The sequence below is a fragment of the Mustela nivalis genome, assembly GCF_964662115.1.
Source record: "Mustela nivalis genome assembly, contig: HAP1_SCAFFOLD_315, whole genome shotgun sequence".
NCBI lineage: Eukaryota > Metazoa > Chordata > Mammalia > Carnivora > Mustelidae > Mustela > Mustela nivalis.
In genome coordinates, this window is record NW_028136331.1 from 399,402 (window position 1) to 421,872 (window position 22,471).

The following is a 22,471-nucleotide window of genomic DNA, read 5'->3' on the forward strand; positions in this document are numbered from 1 at the left end:
AGAGAGAAGAAGCACACAAACAGGGGGAATCATGTGCAAAGGGAGAGGAAGAAGCAAGCTCCTTGGGGTGCAAGTAGTCCCATGCAGGGCTGGATCCCTGTACACTGGAATCATGACCTCAGCCAAAGGCAAACATCTGCTGAAACAACTAAGTCATCCAGGCACCCCTAGAAAATTAAAAAAAAAAAAAGACCTTTTAAAAACATTTTGTTTCTTTCTTGTTTTTTTTTTAATATTTTATTTATTTGACAGACAGAGAGACAGGAAGTTGAACTATAAGCAGGGCAGAGGGAAAAGGAGAAGCAGGTTTCCCACTGAGCAGAGAGCCTGATGTGGGGCTCCATCCCAGGACCCTGGGATCATGACCTGAAAAGAAGGGACACTTCTTGGAGGAAGCCACCCAGACACCTCTTTTCTTTGTTTTTAATATATGGCAACTGATGCTTCCCAGCCACGAGGAGCATATTACCCATTGATTAAATCTTTGATAACAACCTATTTAAAAAGGTGTGTAAATATATACTTACTCAGATTTATACACTTTGTGTTTTCTTCATAGTTTGGGGCTGGACCCCATGGTCACAACACTGCTTCCAGTCTTTGCCTTCCCATCTTTTGATACCAGGTATTTGGTCAGCAAAGCAAATTAGTATCAAAATTAATAAGCCCTTGGCACCATATCTCTGGAGCAGGGCTTGCTCTTAGCCAAGGCCCAGAGCAGTTGACCTCCCCTCACTAGTGCTATAGCCCCAAGGACTAGGTCCCTGCCACCAGAACTCAGTCTTACATGTTATGCTAAGCAGACAAAACCAAAACAGGAAAGCTCTGACAGCTTTCACTGGCATGCCTCATCTCCAACTCCCTCGACATCTAGGCAGTACCAGATGACAGGGAGGGTCTTGGTCCAACATATGGGAGGGAAGGAAGTAGCCACGAGCAAGTACCTGCCTCTCTGTTCCTTTCTTTCATGAGCAGGTTGTAAAGAGGAGGAAGAGGAAGGGGAAGAGAGGTGAACTTCAAGGGGTGAAGGCCTCAAATAGGCAGCTGGCTCCTGCCAGTAGGAAAGGGACAAAGGAGAAGGCAGTGAGTCTTGCAGGGAAGGTGGGGGGTAAGGGTTACAGCTTATGACGGAATCTGGACAGGAGTAATAGGGATACTAGTCATTTGAGTCCACCATTGGCAAGCTGGGCTGGGTGTCAGGGCAGATAGGCCTCCTTGGGCAACGGCACATGAGAGAAGGTGGAATTCTTCTCTGAGGAGCAGGTGTAGCTTTGGGTGTTGGGAAAGCATAGACAGTATTGTTCCAGGGCCAAGGACAGGTCCGGTTACTCCTGGTTGGAGGTCAAGGCCACAGTATGATCCAGGTCTTCTACCAGCAGCTTGAAGGTACCACATGCCAGCCACCCCTCATTATTGTGTATAACTCTCTGGTGCACTTATTGGCTTATCCATCAAATGACTCCTTCAGCAGCTTAAAAACCACCTCCACAGGCACTCCAGGATATGGGAGGCTTCCAGAGTGAAAATTTTGCACAGGATCACCCCCAAAAGACCAGAAGTCACTCTGGTGGATGTAGATCTGGTCAAACATGGCCTTAGAGACCATCCAGTTCACAGGCAGTCCACTATTGGTTCTCATTTTATAGTAACTGATGTGGTGATATCTCTGGCAAGGCTGAAGTCTGAGATCTTCATCATGTTGTCCTTTGTCACCAGCACTTCCCTGGTGGCCAGGTCTTGGTGTATGCACTTCTTGGAGGCAAGGTACTCCATGCCTCAGGCTACCTGGTAGGCACAGGATACCGGGTGCTTGGAGGAGAGTTGCTCTGCTGCATTGTGGCTGATATTGTAACAGTACTCCAGGTCAGGAGGCCTCTGGGCCTGCAGGTACTCCTGTATGTTGTCTTTGGAGGCATATTCCATGATAGTGTACGAAGGACCATCCTGTGTGCAGGACCCAGCAGGTTGATGGTGTCCTTGTGCTGTCCAATCATCTTCATCATCTCCATTTCTGAGATTAGGTTTGACAGGTCTTTCTCTGCTGCATCTGACTTCAACATCTTCACAGACACTTTAGTCAAATGGTTGGATTTGTCTTTGTCCAGCCCAATGGCCTCCTCCAACACCACCTGCCCAAAGTAGGCCTCTCTTAGGGGTCTGCCTAAACTGCCTACAACCAGCCTGCCTCAAGGCAGTTATGAACTCTAGATTATCCTCAAAAACATTAAACCACAAGCTAAAAATTCTCTTCACTAGGTCTCTGTCACAGGTCTAATTTTCTTATCTTTCATCATTTATCTTTTTCCTAATTCTTATTTTCAGTATAGTTTATTTTGCTTCCAGGTGTTTCCCCGGGTTTCTGTATGCTGTTTCATAGGGAAGAATTATTCTGTCATAAAATTATTTCTTGAGCATTCATTACATCTCTCGGTTAAAATGGGTTCTTTTATGGTATTGACTCATTTGAGTTTTCTCAAAATGGGAAGAATTTTCAAAATGGTGTTTTCCTCAAAGTTCAGAGTATGTCTTAGCCTCATCTTTACTCTTTTTGAAATTCACTTTTCAAATTCTAGTCCCTCTTTTTATCTTTTTAAATTAAAATGTTTCCTTTTACTATTTTTTTATTTGAGTGTAGTTGATAGTCAGTGTTACATTGGTTTCAGGTTTTCAATATCTCCATACATTATTCTATGATCACTACAAATATAGCCACCATCTGTCACCATATAACACTATTATAATATCATTGACTATATTCTCTACACTGTCCCATATCTCTTTTTAAAATCTCTGATTTTTATGTTTTCTGTTATTCCAATTTTCGACCTCATTTTACTTGGTTACTTTAATAAAATATGCCTGATTACACACTCTATGCTGAAAACCATAGCATTTGATTTATAGTAGTCTTCTTCTTCTTCTTCTTCTTCTTCTTCTTTCTTCTTCTTAATTAACATATAATGTATTATTAGCCCCAGGGGTACAGGTCTGTGAATCGCCAGGTTTACACACTTCACAGCACTCACCACAGCACATACCCTCCCCAATGTTCATAACCCCACCACCCTCTCCCTAACCTCCCCCCCCCCCCGCAACTCTAAGTTTGTTTTGTGAGATTAAGAGTCTCTTATGGTTTGTCTCCCTCCCGATCCCATCTTGTTTCATTTACTCTTTTCCTGTTCCCCAAACCCCCCACATTGCACCTCCATTTCCTCATATCAGGGAGATCATATGATAGTGCCTTTCTCTGGTTGACTTATTTTGCTAAGCATAATACCCTCCAGTTCCATCCATGTCAACGCAAATGGCAAGATTTCATTTCTTTTGATGGCTGAATAGTATTCCATTGTGTATATATATATATATATATATATATATATATATATTTATATTTCATTTCTTGATGGACATCTAGGTTCTTTCCATAGTTTGGCTATTGTGGATATTAATGCTATAAACATTTGGTGCACATGCCCCTTTGGATCATATAGCAGTCTTCTTTACCTCTATCAGAACCCCAGGAAGCTTTATTTATTTATTTACTCACATAAACAGATGATCCAACACAACGTTTTTTGATGTTCCAATGTATTATAATGTCTTACCGCTTAACACTATGCTTACTGCTCTCTTTCACTGTCTGACTAAATCCTCATCATCACTATGCCATTTAATGAGAAAGAACATTTGAACTCAGAGTTCTCTCCATATCAGGGAATGAAGACTCCACCCTTCTGTTTGTGCAGGTAAAATAAATGTTGATGTCTGTCCTGCACATACCCCATCCTGTTCACCAGAATATTCACCATCAAAATATATACACAATGAAAACCATACCTCACCACTTCTATTACCACCCAGCATGCTAAAAACACCATCATATGTTCCTGAATTATTGACTTGATTGATAACCCCACTTCCACACATACTGCACTCCTTTCTCCCTGCAAATTTATTTTGGTACAGCAATTTAACCTAAAAATCAAGTCATATGATTTTATTCTCCTGTTGAAAGACTTTTGGTATCTTCCCCTTTCATATTAAATAAAAACTGAAGGCGTTTCAATGTACTAGAAGGTCATACATCAATACGTTCTTCCTCTCTCCACCACTATGAACTCCTCATTGGCCTCCTTGCTTTTCCTCAAAAGTAACAGACAAGCTGTTCACACAAAGTCTATATACTTACTTGCTCTGCCTAGAGCAATCTTTTCCTTTAATATTTGTATAACACTCTCCTTCACTTCCTGGGTCTTTGTGCAAATAACATCTCATAAATGAGATGTAACCACCCAAAACAAAATAAAATTAACTTTCATCCCAGCATTCCCCAATGGCTTTTACCTTTCTTGCATTTCTTTGTATCACTTAACACCATCAACCATCAATCATTATTCTATTACTGGTTTATTTTCTTATTTGAGACAGAGAGAGAGAGAATTGGGAGGGTGCGCAGAGGAAGAAGAAAACACCCCACTGCCTAGAAAGCCTGCTGGGGAGTTACATCCCAGGACCCTGAGATCATGACCCAAGCCAAAGGCAGTCACTCAATGGACTGAGCCACCCAGGTGCCCCTCTATTATTGGTTTATTTCACTATTATATTTCAAAAGAATGTGAGCTCTTTGTGGTCAGGTATTTTATATGTTTTATTAATTGAAGTATTCTCAGAAAGGTAGCTGGCAGATTGTAAGGGCTCACTAAACTGTATTTTGTTGTTATTATTGGGCTCCTTTATGGGCTTTACCTCTTATGCTAGAAGTCTATCCTTCAGATGTAAGCGATAAGAATAGAGCCCTGCTGCCTGTTCAAATGTGTAAAAAGCCTGTATTAAGTGGATATTTTAAAAGCTAAATGAATGGCTTAATAGTTGTATATAGGGGAAAAGGGAACATATTTTCCACAGGTTAGAAGTGGAGTTCTTTTATAGAGTTCTTGTACAAGCCTACACTATGGAACGATAATGGGCAGTTGTACATTACAATTATACAAACACTTTGGTAATTTATATCCTTTTTTTGTTATTCTTGACTGGATCATTTAATTCCTTAGGAGCATTATAGCATTTCAACTTTTCATGTTCAATAAACTTATTGGGGTTGCTACCTTTTTTATTCAAATGGAGAAATAGTCATGATTTAATCTAAATAAAGTGTTATTGATTGTGTTGTTTTCTAGGAATGAGTCGCACATGCTAGTTTAAAAGTTTTGTTAAAGTCCCAAGTCTGTCACTGATAAAAGCCTTTTGTAGATTAGTAACTTGATCAAAACGGAAAAGTTATGTAACACCAATTGTTATACTGTCTTTGTTTCCATCTTGCATTGTAATAACACCCATCTTAACTCTATTTAAGACAAATCATTGCCAGATGTATTTCTGGCATTGATTGCAGGATATGAAATCTAGTATAACTAAAAGTTTTTGGTTTTAGTAGCATATAAATCAATTTAGAAAAATATATGTATTTGAATATAAGATAAAGTTTTAAATTATTTGGCAATAATAAACTAAACTGTTTTTTTGTAAATTTTTATTTTCTAAAATTTCATTGAGCTCTCTTGCAATAAGAAACAAGTTACAAAAAATTAAGGTTTATTTACCCCAATTCAAAATTATTAGGAATATAATCATAGAGGTTGAAGTATTTAAAATATTGAACCCAAAATGTTTTATTAGGTAAATTCATGAATGCTGAGCATTCACTGTTAAAATATACTAATACTATTGATAGACTGGTAGAAGCCTAAAATCAAATATTTATTAAATATTTATATCCATATCTTTTCATAGCTTGGTAATTCATTTCTCTAGCATTAAATAATATTCCATTGTTTGCATGTACTACACTTTCTTTGACCTTTCACTTATGGAAGGATATCTTGGTTGCTTCCAAGCTTTTGTCAGTTATGAATAAAACTACTATAGACATCTTTGTGGGTATAGATTTCATCTTCTTTGGATAAATACCAAGAGCTGCTACTGCTGAATCATCTGGCAAGAAAATGTTTAGTTTTGTAAGAAACTGCCAAGTTGTTTTCCATTCTTTATTCTCAATACACATGGAAGAACATTCCTGTTGCTCCACATCCTCACCAACATTTCGTGTTCTGTTGACAGTGCTCTGGATTCTGGGTATGTACTGGTGTCTCTTTTTTGTTTTAATTTGCATTTTCCTGATGACCTATGATGTGAAGCATCTTTTTATATGCTTATTTGCCATCTGTAATATTTTCTTTGGTGAGGTATCTGCTAAGGCCTTTGGCTCATTTTTAATCAGGTTTTTCCCCCATTGTTGAGTTTTTAGGGGTCTTTGTGTATTTTTGATTAACAGTCCTTTGCCAGATGTGTATTTTGCAAATTTTTTCTCATAGTCTGTGCTTTGCCTTTTCATTCTCTTGGCATTGTGTTTCACAGAGTAGACATTTTTAAATTCAGTGCTTGTGCTTTTGTAGCTAAAGTTATTGCGAAAACCAAGGTCATTTAAATTTTCTTCTATATTACCTTCTACATGTTTCATGTTTAGGTTTATAATCCAATCTGAGTTAATTTTTGTGAAGAGTGTAGGATATCTGCCTGGATTTATTTTATTTTATATTTTTAGATTTAGCTTCACCATTGCTACAGAACCATTTGTTTAAAAGATTGTATTTTGCTCTCTTGTATTGCTTTTGCTTTTCTATTAAATATAAAATATAATTGATAATATATATTCTGTTGCTTTAATCTAGTCTCTCTGTGGTATTACAATATCATGCTTACAATTATCGTTATGGTAAACTTTTTTTTAAGATTTTATTTATTTATTTGACAGAGAGAGAGATCACAAATGGGCAGAGAGACAGCCAGAGAGAGAGATGAGGAGAAGCAGGCTCCCTGCTGAGCAGAGAACCCAATGCGGGACTCGATCCCAGGCCCCTGGGATCATGACCTGAGCCGGAAGGCAGAGGCTTAACCAACTGAGCCACCCAGGCGCCCAATCGCTTTAGTAAACTTTGAAGTCAGTCCTCAGTCTTTGTTCTCCTTCAACACTATGTTGACTATTGTGAGTCTTTGCCTCTCCATATAAACTTTAAAATAAGTTTGTTAATATTAAAAAAAAAGAACTTGCTGGTATGCATTAATTGTATAGATAAACTTGGAAACCAGTGACCTCTTGAGCTTAGCAGGAATTAGACCATGGACATCAGTTGTCACAGTGGTGCCTCTGGCAGAACCTATTGCAAATCCCTAGGCAAAATGACACCTCAAGGATCTGAGAGAATGTCTAAGAAGTACTTGATACATCCCTTGGGTATGGTTTATTAAAGTGTCCACCTGTCTGAAAGCTGGGGAATCTAGATAAGGGAGGGAAAATTAGTTATGATAAAACATATCAACAAACATCAATAAATTTTGTAAAACTAATTGTCATGGCTCATATACAATATGACCAACAGAGGGACCATCAGAAGGAAAGCATCAGTTATGTTTATTGTGAAATTTTTTATTCAAAATAAAGCAATGTGAGGGGAAGACACAATGAGAAAATTACCATTTTTTAAATGGTAAACATCTTACAAAATGGAATAGGTTTTATATTCTAAGTAGTATATTGAAAAGTAAAACATTGGGGCGCCTGGGTGGCGCAGTGGGTTGGGCTGCTGCCTTCAGCTCGGGTCATGATCTCAGGGTCCTTGGATTGAGCCCCGCATCGGGCTCTCTGCTCCGCAGGGAGCCTGCTTCCCCCTCTCTCTCTCTCACTGCCTGCCTCTCTGCCTACTTGTGATCTCTGTCTCTCAAATAAATAAATAAAATCTTTAAAAAAAAGAAAAGAAAAGTAAAACATTAAAAAATAAAATTTCAATGAAAAAAATTATTTAATTTTTAAAAAGGTTAAAAATAGCAGAACCATTTTTCTTATAACTGGAAAATACACTGTATATACATCTATCAAAATAACTTGTCATGGGGGAGCCTGGGTGGCTCAGTAGGTTAAAGCATCTGCCTTCGGCTCAGGTCATGATTCCAGGATCCTTGGATCGAGGCCCACATCGGGCTCTCAGCTCAGCAGGGAGCCTGCTTCCTCCTCTCTCTCTCTGCCTGACTCTGCCTTATTGTGATCTCTGTCAAATAAATAAATAAAAACTTTTATAATAAATATTTGAAAAATAACTTGTCATGTCTGGAATCAGGAGCATATGGAAAAAAATAATATCTGAGGACAATACTTCTGCCATGTTTTGTGCCTTGCTAATATTTTTAAACAGTCAGGAAAATTTTAGCCTTATTGAAATACCTGCTAAGATACCTGCAGTGCCTTTTGGAGCCCTATGACTATAAAAATTAATTGCAAATATTCAAAATGTTTACTATGGTGTCACTATTTAGGGCCACCACCAAGTATGTTTCAGAAGTAAGCATAACTGTTACTCTTCCATAAGGCAAAAGGGCATATTTTCAGGAGTTCCATCTGCTGTACCAGGAGGTGAATCAAGTAATGATTTTTGTCTATAAAATAATTCACTTTTCAATCTAACATTCCTCATTCCACATTATAATAATAAAAACTAGGAGGAGACTAAAACAAACAAACAAATACAACTACAACAACCAGCTTTTCCTACAGTGGAAAAGTAAATATAACCTTAGGAGTAGCCTAAAATTTATTTTTAAATATTTTAAGATAAACGTTTTTGTTAGAAAACCATATATTTTATATTACTAAGAAATAACAGGCAACGTTTTATTAACTTCTAAAAAGTCTAGTTACTTGTATTTATCTATTAACTCATCTCTTTATGAAGTAGAACATGATCACACCTCTTGTATCTACCCAAGTTTGTATGCTTTGGTTGTTTTATGTTTGCTATTTCCTTGCTTAATTTTTACAATATTTGATACATAATAGTATCTTTAAGTCCATCTATGGTTTCACAGAATTTGTTTGAACTTCATAAAAATGTACCATACTTTTTGCACTTTCCTTGTTTTACTTCTCTATTAGCTTTCCAAGTTTTATTCACTTTAGAGTGTGTAGCTATCATTTATTTTTACTCCTCCATAATGCTATGTTTACAAATTTGTATTTATCTGTACTTTTAAAAATATCTTAATTATATACCATTTCTCATCTCACGTAACACTCATGTTACTTCTACACTTATCAGATATTATGTAACGGAAAACCACAACTCAGCAACAATAGAACACCGTTTTTCAAAATTAAATGGCTTACCAGAATTCTTTAATTCTATCCTTTATTTGTATTAGATGACCCTTTATTCTGGTATTTGGCATTGTTCATATGGAGGAAAGCTTATAAGTTGATATTCCATAAATAGAAGGATTTTTATGATCGATTAATTATTTTCATTTAGAATGCATAGAATATGGTTGATTTAATATTTCTTTCTTACTCTCTGCCTGGAACATAGTGCTATCTATGCAATAGCCACTAAAATATTAAGTTAATTACCTAGACTTTAAACTGCATATTAATAGGAATAGCATACAGAACTCTTCTCAGATTGGGACACCTGGGTGGCTCAGTCAGTTAAACGCCTGAGCCTTTAGTTCGGGTCATGATCTTAGGGTCCTGGGACTCAGTTCTGCAACAGATTCCCTGCTTAGCCGGGAGTTTGCTTCTCCCTCATCCTGCTGCTCCCCCTGCTTGTGCTCTCTCTCACTCTCTCTCTTACAAATAAATAAAATTAAAAAAATAAATTCTTCTCAGATAGCTAATATAGAATATCGTCTTTGTATTCATCAAAGGGAAAGTGCCATATAATAATGAAATCCAGACTACTTCAAATTCATTTTTTAACCAGTAAGAAAGTACTGGAAACAAGCCAAAAATGTCTTCAATGAATTAAAGAAATAGATTGATTTTCAATATCTTAATGTTTCTAATGTTAAATTGCAAGATTTTTATACTAGATATCAGTGTAAATATTCATTATATAAGGATATTCTAAAAATAAACCTGAGAAAACTACTTGACATATATGATGACAAAAACCAATGTCAGTTTGGGTAAAACTTACAACACCTACCACCTGAAACTCTTGTTCTATATGGTGCCATCTTGTGATGCTGGGCAGCGGCAGTGAGCCACAGCTTCCAGTCAGCTAGATTACAGGGGTGAACACCTGATATTCTTACAAGCATTCTATATATAGAATATATATATAGAATATATATATTCTTCTTTTTTTAGTGTAATATTTAATAAATTGCATGTGATATTTGATACTTTGTTATAAAATAGGCTTTGCTTAAGATGATTTTGCCCAAATGCAGGCAAATGTAAGAGTTCTGAGTATGTTTAAATAAGCTTAAGGTAAGCTATGATATTTGATAGTTTTGGGGTATTAAATGCATTTTCAATTTTTTATGTGTTTCTCTGTACATAGCCCCCTTGTAAGCTGAGGAACATCTCTATATGTATATGTCGCCTTGGTATGGCTTACATATTATTGGCATGAAACATCTAGAACAGTACGTGTGCCATAGAATTGTCTACAACATCAAACAAGTTTCTTGAAAACTTGTGCCAAAGGGGTTATGTCTTTAAGGATTCTTATTTCAGAAGGGTTCTCTCAAACGTAAGATTTTTCAGAAGTTAAGTGAAAATCTGACCAAACTAAACATTTTTCCATTTTCCCTAGTGAGCAAAGATAGCTAAAATCTATCTGCCATTTTCAACACTGTACTCAACGATTGTAATTCTAATTTAAGAACAGATTATTTATATCAAAACCACATGTTGGCCTAATCTTATACAATATTCATAAGTCACACTCAGACCCTTGGACACTTTTATTTGTTGAGTCTATATGGTACTACGGACATTCATCTTTTTTGACCTCATAGCTTCATGTATGTCTATACTTTTGAAAATACATGCATCATAGTTCCATTGTAAAATGTCTGGGTTATAAAATGTGCTATGCTATCAAAATGGTAATAAGAACATACAAATGACCTGATGTAATGAACTGGACCAGATTGCCAGATATCACATTTCATACCAAAAAGATTCAGTGGTAAGTTTTAAAATGGCCAGCTATACATTGACTGAATTATAACTCATTTAACTTCTTTCTTTGTGTACAGTATTATACATTAGTCAGTATTATAGTAAATAAGTACTTTGGACAGATGTAAATATGCTGTAATAAAAAATGTTTTTTTTTTTTTAGTCCTTTTTACTTGTAAGACTAGCCACAAATACCACGCCTCCCCCAAAATAATTTGCAATCCAAATTTATCTCTAAATGAATTTATTGCACAGAAAAATATGTATATATATATATATATATATATATATATACACTTACAGAAGACATGTTCAAAAATAGTTACACAACAGCAGGGCCCTAAATGTAAGCAGTATAGTTGTTTTGTTTTGTTTTGTTTTGTTTTGTTTTATTTCTTTTAAAAAAAGAGGTTATGTGAAATATTAGGATTTTATTTCCAGGCGTAGTATTTCAAGACAGTTAACTACACCTATGGTGTCAACAGCCTCTTGTTGGCAGTATGATTTTTTTGGCTCCATGGAATAACAGCAAGAATTTACTATTGCTTCTTTCTTTTATGACACACACAGAAAAAAAAATTGACACATTTGCTCAAGACCAACCAGAATCATTTTAACCTATCAAAATTGATGGGAGGCCTTCACTACCAAAGTCACTGCTGCGTTTTCACAATTCACTGCAGACAATCTGCTACTCCCATTATGATAAAGGAGAGCAGAGTCATAATCAAGGAAGAAAGCTAGATAAATACTTGTAATTATCATTGAATATTTAGCCTGCTATAGGATTATTATTATTAGTGTCATTTGATAATTTTCTCTCATTTTATTAAACACAACTGTGAGTAATTACGCTACCTAATATTTCTCTGTATTGACTGACTAGCTAGCAAACATTCATGAAAATATCCATTAGCCACACATATAAAATGCTGCATTATGATGCTGTTGAATCAGAACATACCACTACCTGATCCTGTAGCTCTTTGAGGATTTGCAAATCAATTAATTCTATGTTTATTGGATTCTTCCCATACAATTAGAAAATTTATAATCGAGTCCATGAACATTATTAGTTTTACCATTTTAAACCAGCAATCACACTTTGATTTTTACAACAAAAGCAGAAATATAAACACACACATTTGGATCAGTTTTCTGTTAGTATGTCTGGACTTCAAAATCCTATTCCTCAAGATGATGCACACCAAAGTTCTGGATTAAACAAGAAATTAGATGGCACCTGAACACTTGGTTTAATATTCTCAAAAGGACTATGCAACTTCTTTCTTACAATATGACATTGTTTTACAAAGATCCACACTTTTATAATGTTAGTATTTATAATAATCAATAAAGTCAATTAATCATGATTAAAAATCAAACATAAAAATTTCTACTTTTTGCTTTTGCCCCCTCCATTTAGAACTTATTTATAGCCTGATAATTCAAAGGTCCCTATGTTTATGAAAATCTGGACAGAAATAGCTCTAAGATCCCATTCAGAACTTGATATTAATCTAAGTCTTTTGGCTCCATTTATCCTGAGAGCAAAGAGTAGGACAAAGGATTTGAGTACTGTTAGTTCATCTGGGAGATTATCCAAGGTAGAAAAGAATGGGAAAGTGATACAGTGAAGAAGCAACTTTGTCAAAGAGGTACATTGTTGATATAATTGTTGTGGATAGAAAATGAAGGCTTGCTTTTACTGAAAGGTCCTGAGAAACTTCTTTAAGTTGTCCTCATGAAGACCTGAAAACTGACAATTTTACCTATGGTTCTTATTTCCACTTCACTGAGAGCTGTCCTCAGAGGACATTAACTCTCCTACACTTTCAGGTTGTGTTGGAGACATTCTAAAATGAGAGAGAGAACATGAGATGCTATCAGTGTTAAGTAACTGCAATTTCCCATGGAACTATCCACCACAGGTTTGGCTATAATCAGGTGTTGGGCCTTGATATCAGAGGGATTTGAGGCAGTATCATTTTAGGTTAATCATTATATCTGAAATTTCCAAAAACTACAACTGATGAAACTTTGATTATAAACCTATAAATATAACAATAAATATACAGTATTCAAATTATTTTCATAGAAATACACAAACAAAGCATCAACTGATTAATATTTAAATGTTACAAAATACTGAACTGAAAGAATTTGGTCATATAACAACGTGTAAGAAGTAGAGCTTAGGTTTAGGTTAGAAGTCAGGATGCATTTGGGACTCAGTTAAGAAATTGAATGGAGGGACGCCTGGGTGGCTCAGTGGGTTAAGCCGCTGCCTTCGGCTCAGGTCATGATCCCAGGGTCCTGGGACCGAGCCCCAAATCAGGCTCTCTGCACAGCAGGGAGACTGCTTCCTCCTCTCTCTCTGCCTGCCTCTCTGCCTGCTTGTCATCTCTCTCTGTCAAATAAATAAATAAAATAAAAAAAAAAGAAACTGAATGGATGTCTGACTATCTTATAGGTTTGCTAAAAATCAGTGACTTTGTGTTCATGTGTGGCTATGCGGGATTTTTTAACTTTCTCTAAGAAGTTATTAGATTAATTATATAATGGCAGTAAAGGATGGGGAAAAGCAAAGTACAAACCCCATAAAGACAAAGACACTGAGTATGAGAAAAGAGTAACAGATAAGAAGAATCAATGCATTTGAGGAAAATGGGAATTGAAATACACAATGATTGTTGATTTTTTTAGATGCAGAAATCAAAACTAGCTTGCAAGAAGGAAATAACAGAAGACATGTTGTGAAAAGGCAGTAACGTGGAATAAAGGAGTAGGGAGAGCATATCAGTTAATTTGGATAGGAAGGAGTTAGGAGATAATTGCTTGATAAATTTTATATGGCCCACTTAAATGCACAGATTTCTCTTCTTTAAGTTATATGGAGAACAGGGTGTCCTTTCTCTTCCCTTTCAGAGCACCCGAGGTGTACTCTTTCAGACTGAAAACCTAAAAAGCTCAGGACTCAGTTGCTTAAGCACAGCTGAGAGGACATATTTCAATTAAGATTTACAGTTTGCTGTAGGTAGTAGACTGTCAAAAGTGGTTTAACCATATTTTTCATTTAACAAGAAGACTACAGAGAGTGTTTTCTGGTGTTGGTTCAGAGTCTTAAGAAAGTCAAGTGAACTATCTTAGAGGTTTTCATGGCTTTTTATTCACAGTTGCAAAAATTGCCGTTGGAGTTCTCACTATTAAGCCCACATTTCTGGCAGAAAGATAGAGGTAAAAGAGAATGATATCTTGTACGACTGATACTTTGTCATATGGTTACAATGTAACTAGAAAAGAGACAATAAAATATTTGATGTTGTTTTAAGTTTCCTTGTTGTCAATCCCTCAGTGCTTTCTGATACTAAAGGAAAAAGTAGATGGATATTGACCTGGCAACTATCAACACCTGTCAGTCTCTCTTGGATAACCAATATCTCTATAATCTCTTCTTCCCAGTAAAAAAAAAAATAAAATATATTCATAAACCACACTGTGCCATCTCAAGTTACTGCACCAAGATAAAATTACAATGATTTTCAGTTGTTCCAAATGGACAGAATACCCTTCCTTATGATATCATGTCTTATAAGATAGATAATTGGCATGCTACCAATATACCCAGATGAGACTGTGGAAGAGACAGGAAAAAAATAATAATATTTATTTATTCCTTGGGTTGACCCTGTTTACACAGATGCATTACTATTAGAAAAGGTTGGTTTGGGACATTGGAATGAATTTACTTAATGGGTCTGTATGTAATTGGGTTGGAGGAAATTTTTAATTTCTACAAAAATTATTAGAATTCTATCTCATTCCCTTTTGATTATTTTCACATGTTAACAAAGCCAACGTTTTTGTCTAGCAGACAAGATCTTAAATCCTAACAAAACTCAATTTTTTCCTTTTTTTTTTTTTAAGTTTGAGAGCCTCATGTTCTCTCATGCTGCTTTAAATACAACTCAAAAAAACAAAAGGAGCTAAATGGGGCAGTAAGACCAGACTTTTTATTTTAATTTATTTATCTTATTTTTAATTAAAAAATTAAAGATTGTATTTATTTATTTGAGAGAGAGAGAGCATGAGTGGGGCAGGGGGATGTAGCTGCAGAGAGAGACTGAGAAGTATACTCCCTAATGAGCAGGAAGCCCGATATGGGGCTCGATCCCAGGATCCTGACTGAGATCATGACCAGAGACAAAGGCAGATACATGTGCAAAATCCCTTTTTTTCTGGGAAACAATACTTTACAAGAGATGTTTGAAAAAGTACTGGGGAATCAACTTTAATCGGAGATACAAAAATTTAATTGACTTTTGTAAAGCTACAGGGATCCAAATGATGGGAATCCCAGGCCGTTTAGGTTGTGGACCACAGAGTATTCTTCTCTGTAATATTTTATTTTCTTCCATGTCTACTAACTCCAGTCCAAGTTCACTGATCTCTTTTTAGATAGTGCAAAACATGGCAAAGAATACCAAACAAGTGCCCAATATTCTACATTTATTACATCATTTCTAACATATAGAAGTGTGTTATCAAGGCTGGTTCTGTGAACGAACCTAGTTATGCTAAAGTGTGTTTTGTTCTCCAAAAATTAAATTCATGATTATCACACAATTATAAAATACTTGTGTCAAGAATTCTTATTCAAAAATTAATAAGAGAAGCAGATATTAAAACTAGTTCACATGGTTATTTGGGATATAAGCAGAGTTGTGCAGCAGAAGTGCTCTGGGCCCATAATTTGGGTTATAGAATTTATGTTTTCTAATGAAAAATCACTAACTTGCATTATTGTTAACAAGAATCCTGTGCATTACCATCAGTTTTCTCCATTATAACCTCTTGCTCTACAGTTTGTAAATAACTTTGTCAATAGCAAGCTAATAAACGGGGTGACTCCAATGGATTGAGATAATCTCCAGAGTTTCTGCTACATAATGAACAGGACTCCATTGAAAGGACACCTAAGAGTTTATTTTGCCCAAAAATTTGATCACTTTTTTCACTGTCCTTACCTATTTTCCAAACCTAGTTCTTTTCAGTCTACAGACAACCCTGTATCTGACTGACTTGTTAATTCTGGGAATGTCTTGCAGATTAATTTGCTTGCCCGAGGTGGTTCCTCTAATTGATGTCTAAGAACCCTAATTAGTTAAGAAAACTTTTTTTTTAACATTTTCATTGCTACTTATTATTATTATTATTATTATTATTGCTAATATCTCTATTATAAATAATTCACAAGGGCATCTTTCTGACAAAAGACAAAGAGCTGGCTACTAGTAGAAAAAGTACATTTGACTCTGTCAGTGAAAGTGGTAAAGGGATTTGAGAAAATAAGGCAAAGCAGTGGAATTATGTGTTAAAATTTTAAATATTATAGACACATTTACTTAATTTCTAATACTGCTTATAATTAAAAAAGATGTTTTCCATGAACCACGCATTACAACAAATATATTGTTTATACAGATTAAATTTTCATCAAAAGGGACGCCTGGGTGGCTCAGTTGGTTAAGCAGCTGCCTTTGGCTCAGGTCATGATCCCAGCATCCTGGGATCGAGTCCCGCATCTGGCTCCTTGCTCGGCCGGAGCCTGCTTCTCCCTCTGCCTCTGCCTGCCATTCTGTCTGCCTGTGCTTGCTCTCTCGCCCACTCTCTCTGATAAAGAAATAAAATCTTAAAATAAATAAATAAATTTTCATCAAAAAATTATAAGTGTATTTTTTTGTAGGATCATGATAAGCATTTTGCAGATGAGAAAAGTGAAATTTAGAAAAGTATGTCTCTTCAAATCCCTCATACAATATCTGGCCTAGATAGAAGGATATACTATCACAATTGAGGAAGATAATTGAGATTACTTAAAATGATAAACTTTACTGTATAGGGTTTTTTACAAGTTTGCCACAGATTCACATTTTTTAAAATATATATCTATTTGTGTAAAGAGAATGCACTGAGAAGTAAAAAGATAGTGATATATCAGTGCTACCAACTAATGGCTATAATATCATCACCTTATTTATGAACAATGAAACAGTGTGTAATATTTAAATAAATTTAAATAAATTCCTATTTATTTTATATATTTATAAATTTAAATGAATTCCTATTTATTTATTATTAAAGAAATTCCTCTAACAAACAGTATGTTTTGAAGGTTGCTAGCAGGAAAGTGTTGTACGACATGGAAGTAATCAGAAAATGTGATCTAAAATTCTGCTTTCAAGGGCGCCTGGGTGGCTCAGTGGGTTAAAATTCTGCTTTCAAGAAGCTATAACAGTAAGTACTGAGCATTAGCTATTATATGCTATGGATGAATAACTGAAATCTACATTTGAAACTATTGGTACACTATATGTTACCTAATTGAATTTTAAAAAGTTAATAAAAAAACCACTATTTTATAAAACAATATTCCCAACAGGCTCTTTTGCTTTAAAATACTCACTTTGTTTCCTCTCCGAGAGAACACCAAATGGCGGATGACGCCGGTGCTGCGGGAGGGCCCGGAGGGCCCGGGGGCCCTGGAATGGGAGGCCGCGGCGGTTTCCGCGGTGGCTTCGGCAGCGGCATCCAGGGCCAGGGCCGGGGCCGGGGCCGTGGTCGGGGCGGGGGCCGAGGCCGCGGAGCTCGCGGGGGCAAGGCCGTGGACAAGGAGTGGATCCCCGTCACCAAGCTGGGCCGCCTGGTCAAAGACATGAAGATCAAGTCCCTGGAGGAGATCTATCTCTTCTCCCTGCCCATCAAGGAGTCTGAGATCATCGACTTCTTCCTGGGAGCCTCCCTCAAGGACGAGGTTTTGAAGATCATGCCTGTGCAGAAGCAGACGCGCGCGGGCCAGCGGACCAGGTTCAAGGCATTTGTCGCCATCGGAGATTACAATGGACACGTCGGTTTGGGTGTCAAGTGTTCCAAGGAGGTAGCCACTGCCATCCGCGGAGCCATCATTCTGGCGAAGCTTTCCATTGTCCCTGTGTGGCGAGGCTACTGGGGAAACAAGATCGGCAAGCCCCACACTGTCCCGTGCAAGGTGACTGGCCGCTGTGGCTCTGTGCTGGTGCGTCTCATCCCCGCCCCCAGAGGCACTGGCATTGTCTCGGCCCCTGTGCCCAAGAAACTGCTGATGATGGCTGGTATTGACGACTGCTACACCTCGGCCAGGGGCTGCACTGCCACCCTAGGGAACTTTGCCAAGGCTACTTTCGATGCCATCTCCAAGACCTACAGCTATCTCACCCCTGATCTCTGGAAGGAGACTGTGTTCACCAAGTCTCCCTATCAGGAGTTCACGGACCATCTTGTGAAGACCCACACCAGAGTCTCTGTTCAGAGGACCCAGGCTCCAGCTGTGGCTACTACATAGTTTTATACAAGAAAAATAAACTGAACTAAAGCTTGAAAAAAAAATACTCACTTTGTAATGAGAGTCATTACTTTTGTCTAGCCAAATCTTATAGCACTGTTTATCCCTTCCCTGCTTTATCCCTTCCCAGTATCAATAAAGGCTCACTTGGGTTACCTTGGGAAGCCATGAGAAAGCTTGTAATAGATCTGGCTGGTTTTCACCAGCAATTTGACCACCATGTGCACAGGGAAGTGATAAAGGCGTGCTGTGCCTTCCCCAAAATTGCTCCTGGGGAGCGCAGTGACAGACGTGTGCAACCATGCTTCTCTCTCAGGCAGAAAGGATGCTAGGGCAAAGAGGATTTCGCTCCATGCGGGTATCTTCCAACATGCTGCGGAGACTCGCTTAGGCAAGCAGCAGCAGCATCCCCAAAGCCAACTCTGATTTCCCAACGAATGCTGTGCTTTCCAAGGGGAGATGCCCAGGCAAAGGGGCTTTGGCTGTATGCGGGTTTCTCCCACCGCGAGACTGGGCTCAGGCACGCAGCAGCAGCCCCCAAAACATTTCTCGGGGAATGCTGTCCTTTCGCAGAGGCTTTGGTTTGGAGCAAACAGCCCTTCGCCACTGCTTCCTCAGCAAGGCTTCTGTCGCGTCAGGGAAGAAGAGCTGCGGGAGAGCTGGTGCCTCTTGGGCCTTGCTTTCCCTGGCTCCATGTTCGCGTCCTGGGTTCACCCTGCCAGGCCGAACTACGCAGACAGAGTCACAACCGTGCAGTAGCGCGCTTAGCCTAGGATGGCACTCCATGCACACTACCATCTCCCGGTGTAGGCATCGCTTGGCCTTTTACTCTGGCGCTCAGGCCGACTCACGGACTAGGCCTGTGCTTTCCCCACAGGAAAGGAGAGGTGACAGGATCCCTGCACACCGCCCGTGCACTGAATAGGGAGCTTTGGGGGACTGTCACCACTCCTTCCCCTTAAAACCCGGGCCTCCTCCAAGCTCCTACATCCCGGAGGAAGACGGCATCTGATGGCCAGGTCTTTCTGGGAGTTGTTTCTCGAGTTTAGGGTAGGCGCCTGGTGGCAAGCCCATGGCTCCACCACGGTCAGGTGGCCAAGGAGTTGCTGTCTCCTTGGGCCCAAAGGCTCAGGACAGGCATGCTTTCTGCCCAGACTTCTTCCTCAGAGTGGAGCCCTTTCCCCTGCCCTAATCTTCCCCTCGTGTCTCCTTAGCAGCCCGGCTTCCTTCGCTCTGCAGTGACAGATGTGTCCCTTTCCTTAAGGCTCTTTCCACAGGCACCACCGCGCTTCTCTCTCAGGCAGAGCGGAAGCCCAGGCAAAGAGGATTTCGCTCCATACGGGTTTATTCCACCGTGCAGTGGAGACTAGCTCCGGCAAGCAGCAGGCACCATCCCACAGACCCGACTCTGATTTCCCAGAGAATGCTGTGCTTTCCCAGAGGGGATGCCCCGGCTAAGAAGCTTTCGCTCTAGGCGGGTTTCTCCCATCGTGCTGCGAATACTAGGCTAAGGCAAGCAACAAAAGCAGCCCACAGAACCGACTCTGATTTCCCAGCGACTGCTATGCTTTCGCAGAGCTTTTCAGCTTGGCGCAAACCGCACTTCGCTGCTGCTTCCTCAGCAAGGCTTTGGTCGTTAGATCTGTCGCGGCAGGAAAGAGGAGCTGCGGGAGAGCTGGTGCCTCTTGGGCCTTGTTTTCCCGGGCTCCAAGTTCGCGCCCAGGGTTCACCTTGCTAAGCCAATCTAAGCAGACACAGTCACAACCCTGCAGCAGCGTGCGTGGCCTAGCATGACACTCTATGCCTATTACCATCTCCTGGCTTAGTTAAGGCTTTGCCTTTTGCTCTGGCGCTCGGGCAGACTCGGGGTCAAGGCCAGTGCCTTCACCACAGGAGAGAAGAGGCGACAGGATCCCTGCACAGGGCCCGAGCACTGGGATGGGGAACGGTGGGGACTGTCTCCACTCTTTCCCCGACACACCCCCGGCCACCCACAATGCTACCATATCTTGGTGGAAGACGGCATCTGACTGCACGTTTCTCCATGGGGTTGTTTCTGCGAGTTCCGGGTATGGCACCTGGTGGCAAGCTCAAGTCTGCCCTTGGGACAGGTGGCCAAAGAGATGCTTTCCCCTTGGGACAAGAGGCACAGGACAGGCCTGCCTTCTGCCCAGACTCCTTCCTCAGAGTGGAGCACGCACCCATGCCCTTGTCTTCCCCTCATGTCTCCTTAGCAGCCAGGCTTCAATCTCTCCGCACAGGGAGGAGAGGACACTTGTCTTCTCATGGCCTGCTGTTCGTGCCTCGGCAGGCTATTCTGCTTCCCGAGCATTTCCAGACCACAAGGCCAAGGGATCCTTCTCTTCCCCGGGGGCGGCGTGCTGTGCCTTCCCCAAAATTGCTCCTGGGGAGCGCGGTGACAGACGTGAGCAACCATGCTTCTCTCTCAGGCAGAAAGGATGCTAGGGCAAAGAGGATTTCGCTCCATGAAAGTATCTTCCAACATGCTGCGGAGACTCGCTTAGGCAAGGAGCAGCAGCATCCCCAAAGCCAACTCTGATTTCCCAACGAATGCTGTGCTTTCCAAGGGGAGATGCCCAGGCAAAGGGGCTTTCGCTGTATGCGGGTTTCTCCCACCGCGAGACTGGGCTAAGGCACGCAGCAGCAGCCCCCAAAACATTTCTCGGGGAATGCTGTCCTTTCGCAGAGGCTTTGGTTTGGAGCAAACAGCCCTTCGCCACTGCTTCCTCAGCAAGGCTTCTGTCGCGTCAGGGAAGAAGAGCTGCGGGAGAGCTGGTGCCTCTTGGGCCTTGCTTTCCCTGGCTCCATGTTCGCGTCCTGGGTTCACCCTGCCAGGCGGAACTACGCAGACAGAGTCACAACCGTGCAGTAGCGCGCTTAGCCTAGGATGGCACACCATGCACACTACCATCTCCCGGTGTAGGCATCGCTTGGCCTTTTACTCTGGCGCTCAGGCCGACTCGCGGACTAGGCCTGTGCTTTCCCCACAGGAAAGGAGAGGTGACAGGATCCCTGCACACCGCCCGTGCACTGAATAGGGAGCTTTGCGGGACTGTCACCACTCCTTCCCCTTAAAACCCGGGCCTCCCCCAAGCTTCTACATCCCGGAGGAAGACGGCATCTGATGGCCAGGTCTTTCTGGGAGTTGTTTCTCGAGTTTAGGGTAGGCGCCTGGTGGCAAGCCCATGGCTCCACCACGGTCAGGTGGCCGAGGAGCTGCTGTCTCCTTGGGCCCAAAGGCTCAGGACAGGCATGCTTTCTGCCCAGACTCCATCCTCAGAGTGGAGCCTTTTCCCCTGCCCTAATCTTCCCCTCGTGTCTCCTTAGCAGCCCGGCTACCTTCGCTCTGCAGTGACAGATGTGTCCCTTTCCTTAAGGCTCTTTCCTCAGGCACCACCGCGCTTCTCTCTCAGGCAGAGCGGAAGCCCAGGCAAAGAGGATTTCGCTCCATGGGGGTTTATTCCACCTTGCAGTGGAGACTAGCTCCGGCAAGCAGCAGGCACCATCCCACAGACCCGACTCTGATTTCCCAGAGAATGCTGTGCTTTCCCAGAGGGGATGCCCCGGCTAAGAAGCTTTCGCTCTAGGCGGGTTTTTCCCATCGTGCTGCGAATACTAGGCTAAGGCAAGCAACAAAAGCAGCCCACAGAACCGACTCTGATTTCCCAGCGACTGCTATGCTTTGGCAGAGGTTTTCAGCTTGGCGCAAACCGCACTTCGCTGCTGCTTCCTCAGCAAGGCTTTGGTCGTTCGCTCTGTCGCGGCAGGAAAGAAGAGCCGCTGGAGAGCTGGTGCCTCTTGGGCCTTGTTTTCCCGGGCTCCAAGTTCGCGCCCAGGGTTCATTTTGCTAAGCCGATCTAAGCAGACACAATCACAACCCTGCAGCAGCGTGCGTGGCCTAGCATGACACTCTATGCCTATTACCATCTCCTGGCTTAGGTAAGGCTTTGCCTTTTGCTCCGACGCTCGGGCAGACTCGGGGTCAAGGCCAGTGCCTTCACCACAGGAGAGAAGAGGCGACAGGATCCCTGCACAGGGCCCGAGCACTGGGA

At 40.5% G+C, this 22,471-nt stretch overlaps 2 pseudogenes across 2 annotated transcripts in view; one reads left to right on the forward strand and one right to left on the reverse strand.

Moving 5' to 3' along the window:
- The window catches only part of LOC309857067 (small ribosomal subunit protein uS5 pseudogene), a 290,623-nt pseudogene extending 273,058 nt beyond the window's left edge, over positions 1-17,565 (reverse strand). The window contains exon 1 of the transcript XR_014316704.1: positions 17,506-17,565. The product of XR_014316704.1 is annotated as a small ribosomal subunit protein uS5 pseudogene (transcript). The remainder of the gene's footprint in view (positions 1-17,505) is intronic.
- Positions 17,506-18,442, forward strand: LOC309857066 (small ribosomal subunit protein uS5 pseudogene; annotated as a pseudogene). Its single transcript has one exon. The product of its transcript is annotated as a small ribosomal subunit protein uS5 pseudogene (transcript).
- Positions 18,443-22,471: the final 4,029 nt, after the last annotated feature.